The sequence below is a fragment of the Schistocerca americana genome, chromosome 1, assembly GCF_021461395.2.
Source record: "Schistocerca americana isolate TAMUIC-IGC-003095 chromosome 1, iqSchAmer2.1, whole genome shotgun sequence".
NCBI lineage: Eukaryota > Metazoa > Arthropoda > Insecta > Orthoptera > Acrididae > Schistocerca > Schistocerca americana.
In genome coordinates, this window is record NC_060119.1 from 288,540,451 (window position 1) to 288,553,532 (window position 13,082).

Sequence of the window (13,082 nt, forward strand, 5' to 3'; positions counted from 1 at the left end):
GCTAATGTTCCTGAGTTTGTTTCAACTTTTGGAGCGGAATGTGCTGTGGTAAGTCTATTTCGACACATAATTAGGCTCGAACTGAGTCGGTTCTTTTTCAGAGAACCAAATCTGTTACAGATAATGTGATACCGGAGCAGAACGTCTTGATAATCAAGATAAAGATTATTTATACAGTCCGAGAGCATTGTATAGTTTCCTGAAATAGCAACAAAGAAAAGGAAACGAAACGCCACTTCTAGAGTTACTTAACTTAAAAGAAAAATAATTTATATACAACCGGTAGCATTTTTTTACTTCGATGAAAAGTAAAAGAACTTTTATCTAAGCATGAACGTTAATTTATAGTCTCAGTTATTAAAAAATGGTGTACCTAGTTTTTCACACAGCTTCAAAACTGAAGATTTACTGAAATATTACCTACCAGAGAGTTGTCATCATGTTTTTAGGATGATGTCTAAAACGATTTAAAGAGAAAAAGTGTTTTGTAAGCAGGCTGCATCAACATTATCCTGGAACAATAATTTATCCATTTTACTAATTGTTGAGCTCCAAGGCTGTGGACTGTATTACTTAAAGAAATACAGCAACCAGACACATTTTATGTATTTTTATTTAAGCAAGTGCACGTTTCGGGTTTTCACACATCTTCAGTTAGCCTAAACATACTTAAGTCTTCAGTGCATCATTAACACATCGACAGCACATTGAATGCCGCAGCTACTTTTCTGTTCTGCTTGTTGTTGTTACGATTTTCGCGTTTGTAGATGTGGCGGGTACTGGGCTGTTTTTGTGGAAGAAAAGAGTGTTTGCGTCACATCTACAAATGCGAAAATCGGAATAACAAGTAGAATAGAAAGGCAGCTGCAACGTCCATTTTGCTGTCAATGTTTCAACGATATACTGAAGATTTAAATATGTATTACGCGAACTCAAGATGGGTGAAAGCCCGAAACGCGTTTGAACTTAAATATAAATGCAAAAAAAAGGAACAGTCTGCTGTTTCTTTTAAATAACTATTATAGAAGTCTATATGTCTGTGGAGATGTGATCCTCAGTCTTCTGTTTTAATTTTAGATTAATGTCCAAAACGTAACTTGTAAATACAATTATTCTTTTAGCTCTGGTTTTTGAAAGCATTGCACTGCGTCACGGAGGGTGTGGATACATCAAAGTGCTAGATGCAGATGCAGTCAGCGATAACTCAGACAACATGTAAAATAATTCTAGATTATTAAGTTGAAAAATATTAACGCGTAAGGAATACGATAGCTTCTAGAAAAGTTTTGCAGTGGAGTAAATTTTCTTTTAATTTTTTGAGGAAATTTCAACTACAGTACTCTTTCATCATCCTTATTCACAGTTCCCCTCCCTTCACTGTTAGAAAATAGTACTTCTTCTGGCCAGGTTCCAGTTCACATTAAAAATTCACATTCACGTGAAGCGAGGTCATGGATTTAGGAACCATGTTCAGAAATTTGATACCAGTGTAGCTAAATTACCATAACTTCTTTGAATAATATGCAGGAACTACGTCTCGATAAAAAATAACAGCTATCAGCTTTTGAGTTTTCTTACGTGAGGGAGCTCATACAGCGCTTTGTTGGCTTCTTAGTTTTCTGGCTGTTAACTAACAGAAATCAAAGACATCAAGATACTGTACTGGTATTTGGTGTGCAGTACTGCCATCCTAAATGATTATACAATACTGTGTGCAGCAACACTAGTAGTAGCTACTGTTCAATACTTTGTTTTACCGGTATGTAGCTTGTTACACTAGGTATCAATAGTATTTCGATACATAAAAAGATAATTTTAATTTAAGGTATGTTACATATTTGTGTCAACTCTGTTTCCGTGGACGCTTTGCTCTACGTACAAAATAGACGTATACAGTGTGTTCCGAAACAGTTTGAAAAGCTTGTAAGAGTTACAAATTCAAGTACTTGCACGCGCCGAATTGCGGTAACATGCAGTCTTCTGTCGGTCCGTGAATTGCTATTTGTTCAAATACTCATTACCAGCTAAAATGTGCATTTTTCGAAAGTGATAAATTTTAGCTAGGGAAAATAAGCTACGTTTGTTGGGTCAGAGGAAACCAAACGAAGGTCAAGATTGGAGACTCCATCTCTGAAAGCCTGCTTGAATTTGCGCGAATGGCTAACTTCAGTGCTAAATACACTCCTGGAAATTGAAATAAGAACACCGTGAATTCATTGTCCCAGGAAGGGGAAACTTTATTGACACATTCCTGGGGTCAGATACATCACATGATCACACTGACAGAACCACAGGCACATAGACACAGGCAACAGAGCATGCACAATGTCGGCACTAGTACAGTGTATATCCACCTTTCGCAGCAATGCAGGCTGCTATTCTCCCATGGAGACGATCGTAGAGATGCTGGATGTAGTCCTGTGGAACGGCTTGCCATGCCATTTCCACCTGGCGCCTCAGTTGGACCAGCGTTCGTGCTGGACGTGCAGACCGCGTGAGACGACGCTTCATCCAGTCCCAAACATGCTCAATGGGGGACAGATCCGGAGATCTTGCTGGCCAGGGTAGTTGACTTACACCTTCTAGAGCACGTTGGGTGGCACGGGATACATGCGGACGTGCATTGTCCTGTTGGAACAGCAAGTTCCCTTGCCGGTCTAGGAATGGTAGAACGATGGGTTCGATGACGGTTTGGATGTACCGTGCACTATTCAGTGTCCCCTCGACGATCACCAGTGGTGTACGGCCAGTGTAGGAGATCGCTCCCCACACCATGATGCCGGGTGTTGGCCCTGTGTGCCTCGGTCGTATGCAGTCCTGATTGTGGCGCTCACCTGCACGGCGCCAAACACGCATACGACCATCATTGGCACCAAGGCAGAAGCGACTCTCATCGCTGAAGACGACACGTCTCCATTCGTCCCTCCATTCACGCCTGTCGCGACACCACTGGAGGCGGGCTGCACGATGTTGGGGCGTGAGCGGAAGACGGCCTATGGTGTGCGGGACCGTAGCCCAGCTTCATGGAGACGGTTTCGAATGGTCCTCACCGATACCCCAGGAGCAACAGTGTCCCTAATTTGCTGGGACGTGGCAGTGCGGTCCCCTACGGCACTGCGTAGGATCCTACGGTCTTGGCGTGCATCCGTGCGTCGCTGCGGTCCGGTCCCAGGTCGACGGGCACGTGCACCTTCCGCCGACCACTGGCGACAACATCGATGTACTGTGGAGACCTCACGCCCCACGTGTTGAGCAATTCGGCGGTACGTCCACCCGGCCTCCCGCATGCCCACTATACGCCCTCGCTCAAAGTCCGTCAACTGCACATACGGTTCACGTCCACGCTGTCGCGGCATGCTACCAGTGTTAAAGACTGCGATGGAGCTCCGTATGCCACGGCAAACTGGCTGACACTGACGGCGGCGGTGCACAAATGCTGCGCAGCTAGCGCCATTCGACGGCCAACACCGCGGTTCCTGGTGTGTCCGCTGTGCCGTGCGTGTGATCATTGCTTGTACAGCTCTCTCGCAGTGTCCGGAGCAAGTATGGTGGGTCTGACACACCGGTGTCAATGTGTTCTTTTTTCCATTTCCAGGAGTGTAACTCGGAAATGGCGCAACGTATCAATTTTTTTTTTCGTAACAACATCCGACCACTTTTAAAATTTGAAAGCTACTTGTGATTTCCATAACACGAAGCGTCACCGGACCTTAGCGAGTTTGCACTCCAACATAAGAGACGTTTCCCGGCTTAAGACGATTAGTCAATTGATTCCAGAGAGTAGTAGCGCGAGAGTCAGTCACTATCGCTGCCTGCCGGAAAGGAATCGAATTTCTGGTCTTAAGGATTGAGGAGCTAAGAGGCAAAGAAAACTTCGCAGACAGCAGTAGCTTTATATGAAAAAATTTGAATTTATTATCCATTTCAGTTTCGCTTTCAAGCCTAAATCTAACAGGTTTCTCACAGCAAAACGCAATGTCGTATATGTACAGGGAAATCTAGCCAACCTTATTTTATTCGGACATTACGGACATTAATGGAGTAAAAAGTCATTCGTCGAACAGCTTGCAACGGAAGAGTGAAATAAGCTCGAAATTACCCGTATATGTTAGAAACTTTTTGATAAATGCAGTTCTCTGGTGAGTATAAAAGTTTACGTAAGATATAATTCACCAATGCAAATGTTACGCTGTTCTCGTGTAGCAGTAACAACGTCCGTCTTACGAAACGATTGCGAACACATCTTGTTCCAGGAAGGGAAACCACAGAACATTTCTCCGGAATTGCTGCACTTAACAGCTGTTAGATCGCTCCGCAGAACACGTACTTCCGCCCTTCGCGTGATACACGAGATGGATCGACTCGATCACAATACATTCGGTACTAACTATGTAGAACTATCGCTACGAAACGGGAAAATAGCATACAGTCTATCAGACGACGAAGGCGTTTGTGTCATACGAGATAGTTGCCGCTCCGCAGACCAATTTACACCGAATGCTGGACATTCTAAGCAAGTGGTAAGTTATGAAATCCTTCTTCATCTCCGTAAAACACTCATCTGAAAAATATTTCTTGATGAAGAAACTTAAGCAAAATGTAATTCCCTGTGTAACAGGAAAACTCTTGCAATAATGATAATACAACAGTGGTGAATGTGTGGATGCGTATACCAAGTAAAAAAGACAGACACTTGAGGAAATATTTGTGAGTGGGATACTACTACTACTACTACTACTACTACTACCACCACTTTCCAGTGAATTCTTATTTATTTATTTTTTACACATCTATTTCCGAAGAGCCAAACTGAGGAGCAAATCTCCATGGTCATGGAACGTGTCAATACATAAAGTTACTACAGAAATGTAATAATAGATAAAATAAAATGTTTATGAATTCCAAAAAGACGGTAGGATATAAGTTTATATAAACGCAGTCAACAATATAACACTGGAATCAGCTTAATTTTTCAAGGAACTCCTCGACAGAATAGGAGTGACCCATGAGGAAACTCTTCAGTTTAGATTTGAAAGCACGTGGATTACTGCTAAGATTTTTGAATATTTGTATTAGATTATTAAAAATGAATGCAGCAGAATACTGCAGGCTTTTCTGCACAAGAGTCAAGGACGTGTAATTCAAATGCAGACTGGATTTCCACCTAGTTTTAACTGAGTAAAATCAGCTAATTCCTGGGAATAAGCTGATACTATTAACAAGAAACGACATCAAAGAATATGTATACTGAGAGGCCAATATCAGAATACCCAGAATAATGAACAGGGGTCAACAAGAGGTTCGCTAACTTACACCACCCATTACCCGAACCGCCGGTTTCAAAATGGTTCAAATGGCTCTGAGCACTATGGGACTTAACTTCTGAGGTCATCAGTCCCCTAAAACTTAGAACTACGTAAACCTAACTAACCTAAGGACATCACACGCATCCATGCTCGTTTCAGGATTCGAACCTGCGGCCGTAGCGGTCGCGCGGTTCCAGACTATAGCGCCTAGAACCGCTCGGCCACTTCGGCCGGCCCGCCGGTTTCTGAGCTCAAAATACCCTTTGAGTGTGGAAAGAGCTACCCCAAAACATGATACCAAACGTCAAGCGAATGAAAATAAGCAAAATAGACTACTTTTCGTGTCGAACTATCACTTACTTCAGAAACTGCTTTAACAGTCTAAATAGCAGCATTAAGTCTTTGAACAAGATACTGAACATGGGCTATCCATGACAGTTTACTATCTCAACACATAGAAATTTGAACTGTTCAATCTCACTAATCATATGCCGATTCTGCATAATTAAAAGTCAGGTTATGCTGAATCGTGTGTTAGAAACTGTAAAAACTGAGTCTTACTATGGCCTAGAGTTAGTTTATTTTCTACAAGCCATGAGCTTACCTCATGAACTACACTATTTGAAACAGTGCCAAAGTTGAAACTTCCTGGCAGATTAAAACTGTGTGCCGGACCGAGACTCGAACTCGAGACTTTTGTCTTTCGCGGGCAAGTGCTCTACCAACTGAGCTACCCAAGCACAACTCACGCCGCGTCCTCACAGCTTTACTTCTACCAGTACCTGTCTCCTACCTTCCAAACTTTACAGACGCTCTCCTGCGATCCTTGCTGTTTTAATCTGCCAGGAAGTTTCAGCTCAGCGCACACTCCGCTGAAGAGTGAAAATCTCATTCAGTGCCAAAGTTGCACACAACATCCTTTATACCAAGCTAGTGTAGTCAGAAAACAGAAATATTTTAGATTCACCCGTAATACTAGATGGCCTATCATTTACATAAATAAGGAACAGGAGTGGCCGCAGCATTGATCCCTGGGCCTCCCTCCATTTAACCGTGCCGCACTTGAACCTCATGTCTTAGCCATTCGCAATACTGTCGAGAACGACCTTTTCTGTCCTTAAAGTAAGATGTGAACCAACTGCAATATTTTGTGATAAACATAGCAAACGTCTTAGTTAAAGAAAAAGAAAAGATAGCTATCGTTCGAAACCTTTTGTTTAATCCATCCAATACCTCACATTGAAAAGAGAATATAACATTTTCAGTTATTAAACCACTTCTAAAACCAAACTGTACATCTGACAGCAAATTATCCTTACATAACAGCCTTTTCAATAACTTTAGCAGACACTGCTGGCATAAAAATTAGGTCTAAAATTGTCTGCATCATCCCTTTCTCCCTTTTTATAAAGTGGCTTTATTACAGAGTACTTTAATCGTTCAGGAAAATGAACATTCTTAAAGAAAAAATTACAATTGAGCATGAGAAATGTGTTAAGGACAGCATTATATTTGTCATCTATGTTATCAGCACTATAGACATCCTGCCACTCTTGTTCCTTAACAAGGTTTACAAAATTCTCTATTGCTATTGGATTTTTCTTCCTAGTTTGTAATTAAATATAACATTTGTTTGAGTACATAAGCCTTTTAGTATTAAATTTGGTGCATTATGTTCTGAGAGGCCATTCACCCTTTTACTAACAGAATGCCCATCTAGTAATGAAAAATGAATAAAAATATCGTCTATAGTTGTGCTACTGTTTCCCTGCACCTTGCTTCGAAAAATCCACTGTTCGAATTTTACGTTGAGTGCAATGATGACTTAATCTTTCAACAAACCTCGTAACTACATCTGTTGTCCACCATTAAAATTTTTTTCTGGAGTATGGAGTGAAAGGAACGACTGCTTTATAGTGGGACAATGTAACGATTTTGTTCTCGGCCAGTTAACTTATACAGGATGGTCAAAAACAGCCTGAAAAGCTCGTCAAGAAAATCAGAATCATGGCGTCTGCTGTTTTGGTCTTGTCAGTATGTTTAGCCAAGCCCAACGGCACCCAGCCCTTGTCACTACTGCCCACCATACCAACGAATGAAAAATCTGTTGTAGAACTATGGAACATATTTTATGTTTAAGAATTACGTCATTTCTTGAGAACGAAAATCTCCTCTACAAAAGTCAACATCAGTTCCGCAAACAAAGATCTCGTGAAACCCAGCTCGCTCTGTTCCTCCATAAGATCCATAGCGCTGTAGAAAAAGGGGGTCAATCGCTCACTCAACCCTTATATTTCACCACCATTGCAGTCACTCGTGTGTTTCCCGTTCCTATGCCTCTGCAAAGCTGGAATTTTTCTGATATTCCTTTCGGGATCATTAGACATGTATACAGGATGGACTAATATATTGCCTGACTTTTCTAGGAATGTAAGTTCTTGGAATTTTGAGAGTAAACCTCACCATCACCTTTCTAGTAGCCTCAGATACAGGAGCTGACTGGAGAGCCCTGCCCATAATGCTCCAAATGTTCTCAATTGTGGAGCGACCCTGCTAGCAATATAGGGTTTGGCAAGCACGACGACAAGCGCTAGAAACTCTCGCCGTGCGCGGGCGGGCATTACCTTGCTGAAATATAAGGCCAGGACGGCTTGCCATGTAGGGCAACAAAACGGGACGTGGAATATCGTCGCCGCGGATGACGACCAAAGGGGTCGTGCTATGAAAAGAACTAACACCCTAGACCATCACTCCCCGTTGTCAAGCCATACGGTGGGCGATCGTAAGGCTGGTATCCCACTGCGGTCCGGGGCGTCTCTAGATAGTCTTCGCCGGTAATCGAGGCTCAGTCCGAAGCGGGACTCATCACTGAACACAGTTCTACTCCAGTCAATGAGATTCCAGGCCGAAGGCGTATCTGAAGACTCCCCAGGCAGCAATGTGATACCAACCTGTCACTTGCCATACCGCCAGACAACTAGTAGTGATGGTTCAGGGTGTCATTTCTTTTCATAGTAGGACTCTTTGGTTGTCATCCGCCGCACCCTTACGGCACAGCGGTACGTCGACGATATTCTACGTCCCTATGGTTGCCTTTCATGGCAAGCCATCTTAGAGAGTGCATCAGAGCCCAAGCGGTTCCTCTGCCTAGCATATCGAACGGAAGTCCCAAGTAAGTTTCATAATTTAAAGCTGCGTTACATTTGTCCGCTGCAGTGGGCAGATGTCAATGACGCTTCTTTCGTGTTTTCAGTCAGTCCTGAGGCTACAAAAGCACGAAGTCCACTGCAGTGGATGCTTCCTGTTGCTGCTGTGCCCTGCGTGCATTTTCTGTTTAAGAACTGATTGAAAACGTTAAAGAAACGATCATTAACAGCTGTTCACTGAAGTGGGCAAGTGTACCACAGGGTTAAGCTTTAGCTTGAAATTTAATTGACCCAGAAGGTGAATAACGTAGTCTGATGCCGCAGTTTGGTATCGTGTCCCTATGTTCCTCGTCACCTAGTATATTGGCTATCCAAGAGAATGGTATTTCGGTATGTCGGTTGGTATATGGTTAACATGCAAGTACATAAATGATAGATTATTTTTAAAATTCCTAAATAATTTTGTAATTGATAATGACGGAGCGCGGTTTTCATGTTTCACTGTTAATCGTAATAAAATAATAGAAATTCTTATACAAAAATATTACTACTCGGAAAAAGTTGATTGTAGACGGTAACTTGATGATAAATGATTACTGAATAGACATTGGAAATTGTCAAAACCATAAACATATTTGTTCGGGAAATATAATACAAATCTAATGTAAAATTAATTTGTTAATTGAAAAAGAACCAAATTTACACGGAAGTTCACAATACAGGATGTAACAAAATGTATGACAAAAATTTCAGGAAACATTCTACACACGTAGACTAAGAAAACATGTCGTGTGAACACCAGTCTGGAAATGGTTTGTTTCCATGTTAGAGCTTAGTTTCGACAACTCTTCAAAACATTAATCATTCGAAACCACACAGGAAATGAACATATCAGCACCGTACGAAACATTTTTCCAAATGAAATGTTCAAAATGCCCTCCGTTAGCACGTCACATCGAATCCCTGGTGCACTGAAAGGGCGTAGATCCGAACAGCATGAAGGAATTGCTCCACCTCTACATATTCAACAGGCATGGAACCTGTTATTTAGTAGCCTACTAACATTAACACTGAATTGAGGAGGAGCTCTTTTGTGCACGAACTGCGTGTTTTGTCACACTCACAGTGGCTCATGTTCTAGCAGGATAGGTGTCATATTCTCTAAGAAAGCAGGGTGGAAAAACACGTGGTCACAAACAATGCCGGCCAAAAAGTTGCCAGGAAATCTTTCTTGATGATGTGAGTGCACAACATGGTGAGGATTCTCGACAGTCCATACATGCTGATTGTGAAAATTTACAATCTGATGACGATGAAACGAAGCGTCGTCCATGAACAGCATGTTTCACTAAAGTGAGTGTTGAAACACTGTTGAATGAACCATTCACGTAAGTGTAACCACGCAGGAAAATCACCGCTGAGAGTGCCTGCACGTCACTGGTTCCCAATTCTTCTGAGACCATTACAGGTGTCTGCAAACAGGTATCAGCTAATACCCACCAATTTCCCGCTCTTCCAAACACCATCATAAACGTTAATGCTAAGCAAACTTTATAACGAAAAAGAATTTTCTTTGAATACTTTTATTTTTAAAATGACGAAATATAAATAATATTTAATTTTTGTAGGTGTTTTGTAAACCACGAACTGAGACAAATAAATAGTGCTTATTTCTAACAATCTTCTGTTTATGGAATGATCAAGCAATTATCAGTACATCGCGAGTGCTATCTACAAATTATTCTCAGAAAAGAAAGCTAATTATCCACATTGAGGGTAGATACTTGTTACAAAACATGTTTCCTCTGCACCACTGCTCTCCCTAGCGACACTTGCTGCACACAGAGTCTGCATCCGCATTTAAAATTAACCAAGTTTGTACATCACTCTATAGTTGGATGCCTTACTTCTGAACTGGCACAAAATGGGAGACTTTAATGCTTTGTGTCTCACCACTGACACTAATAATAATAATAATAATAATAATATGTAAGTCCTATAACAATGAATTATCTATTATGTAATTCCTGTTCTGTTGTGCTGTCAATTACTTCGTTTATTTGTTGCAAAGTGAATGACGAAGCAACTACAACTCAGAGAAGACATTACCATGAGATACCTAAGCATATACTCGTATCACCAATTTTACTGTTGTGGATGCATGGTGTAAAATAAAAAATACATGTGCACTAGGTGGATTGTGTGAGGAACAAGATACCGAGTGAGGTGGCGCTGTGGTAGCACACTGGACTCGCATTCGGGAGGACGACGGTTCAAACCCGAGTCCGGCCATCCAAATTTAGGTTTTCCGTGATTCGCCTAAATAGCTTCAGGCAAATGCCAGGATGGTTCCTTTCAAAGGGCACGGCCGATTTCCTGTCCCATGCTTCCCTAACCCGGGCTTGTGCTCCGTCTCTAATGACCTCGTTGTCGACCAGACGTTAAACACTAATCTCCTCCTCCAGGAATGAGATGTTCATACTTTCGTTTCACACTATGTAACCTCTAACATACTGTGTCACACATTAATGCTAGTGTTTAAAAAATGTTATACTTGATAAATTATCAATATTACAGTCTCACGAAATAGTGATAACAATAATGGTCTTTAAAAGTTATTTAGTTTTGTGACCGAAGCAGCCGAACACTTTTGTTTTTACCTCTCGGAAAATTTCATTTTACTCCTCAGGAAATAATTACACTTAGCATGAGAACCACTGCTGTACATGGTACGGAGACAGCAGATTCTCATGTAGCACTCTCCAGACAGTCGTGTGCTCAAAATTACCTGTTGCAGCTAATTGTCTTACGTTGACCAAAGTGTTATTATCAACAGGTCGAAGAAATTCGTCCTCCAATTTAGGTGTCCTCGTCCTTCTAGGTCGCCCCCGGTCTCGAACAGCTGGCTTAAGGGTCACATGTTCCTAAGAGAACGTTTCATGTTAAGCTGATAAATTCTGTTTCTCTGTGTTTCCCGTGATTAATATGATTGTGAAGAGAAGTAGAAAACGAGCTCTAACACAAAAGAAAGCGTTTCCGGATCCAGGTGCATGCAAAAAATTATCCTCCTTTATATGTGAGGAATGTTTCTTGAAAGTTTGGGCATACATTTTTCTACACGCTGTATAGTCAATCGCGAACTAACACACTGAAAAAATGTTTGTGTGGGATAAACTATGAAACGGCTTTTTTAGATTAATATTAATTGAAAATTTCTTACAGAAAGCTATGACCTTTGCTAACGTTTAGAAAAATATAGACGATCTCACGGCGGAGACCACATGGTTCTTTGTTGTTCAGTTTTGTCAAAGATGGTCACTATGATTACACTACGACTGAAATTGAGATGGATCAAATAATGCCTTGTTAAACTAACGTCAAACCCTATATATCTAAATTATGTGAAAAAGATGAGTATTCATTCATGATTAGAACTATGGATGTTAAACTTCTTTTCTACGACGCATGCGTGTGTTGCTCAGTTATTGTTATCCTAATAAAATGCGCCTGCAGTTTGATTTCACTTGAGAGTAATGTTGATTTTCTTTACGGTTTAGGTGGAAACAGCATTAAGAGCTCGTATAGATCGCAAATGGAACTCCTATCCCTAACTTACAACGTACAGATTTTTTTCTCGTTATCTTGACAGTTGACTTGGCTGGTTATCAAAACGAATAATGAACTAACTTATAAGACTTCATGGGACAGATCTATAATTCATTTGTTATCAGAGTTCAGTGTCATTGAGCTGTCGCAGTATATTTTCTCACGTACACATGATTTAGTACAGCTGTTTGTTGCTGTTCTGACTGTAAGAAGAAATGTACGTGGAATGAGCACGTTCTAACGACATGTACTGTCGCCAGGGCACTTTTTCGCCTGTAAACAACGTTAACTTGCTTTGTATTCCACTTTATTGTTACTATCATGACGTTCAGAACAATAACATTCAGATCAATGGATATCATAACAGAAATCGATATTTTGATCTGGTTCACGGTATTTTTTTTGAAGTATTAAAAGTTTTTATTGAGTGTTGTTCTTGATATTCTGATGTGTGGTTTCAGCTACGCACCACACTTAACAGTGATGTGGTGGGTATTCAAAGATACTGAACAACTGACACTGGATGAAGTATTTCTGTTTCAAAAGATACTGCCACAAACAAAGCGAAACTTAACAGCAGTTTGCTTCCAGTCATGAAACGATGAATATTAACACAGCAAAATGTTGCGCACCGTCTATCAGACCTCATCTATCATTCCCGTTGACGTGTCAGAAGATGAAACAGACTGTGAAGCTTTATTAATTTGGAATGAACTACACCAGTCTCGTTAATTGCTATCCGTGAGTCGACATGGTGAAGCCAGTGTTATGAAATAATGAAAACAAACAGTGAACAAGAATTTCTAATTGGGTTCATATTAAGAAAATAATGGCATTGATATAGATTTTAGCTGTAATTTCACTGGGGGCAGCCCTGAAAGGCTGAAAAAGAACGAAAAGCCTCCTTGTATCTAATAACGCTTGTGAAGCAGAGAAGAGAAAGTAAATACGTATATCACATTCACCTGCCACCGGGGCTTCGACCATTACTGTCTCGCCTTGTGTACCAAATGCTTTACCACAA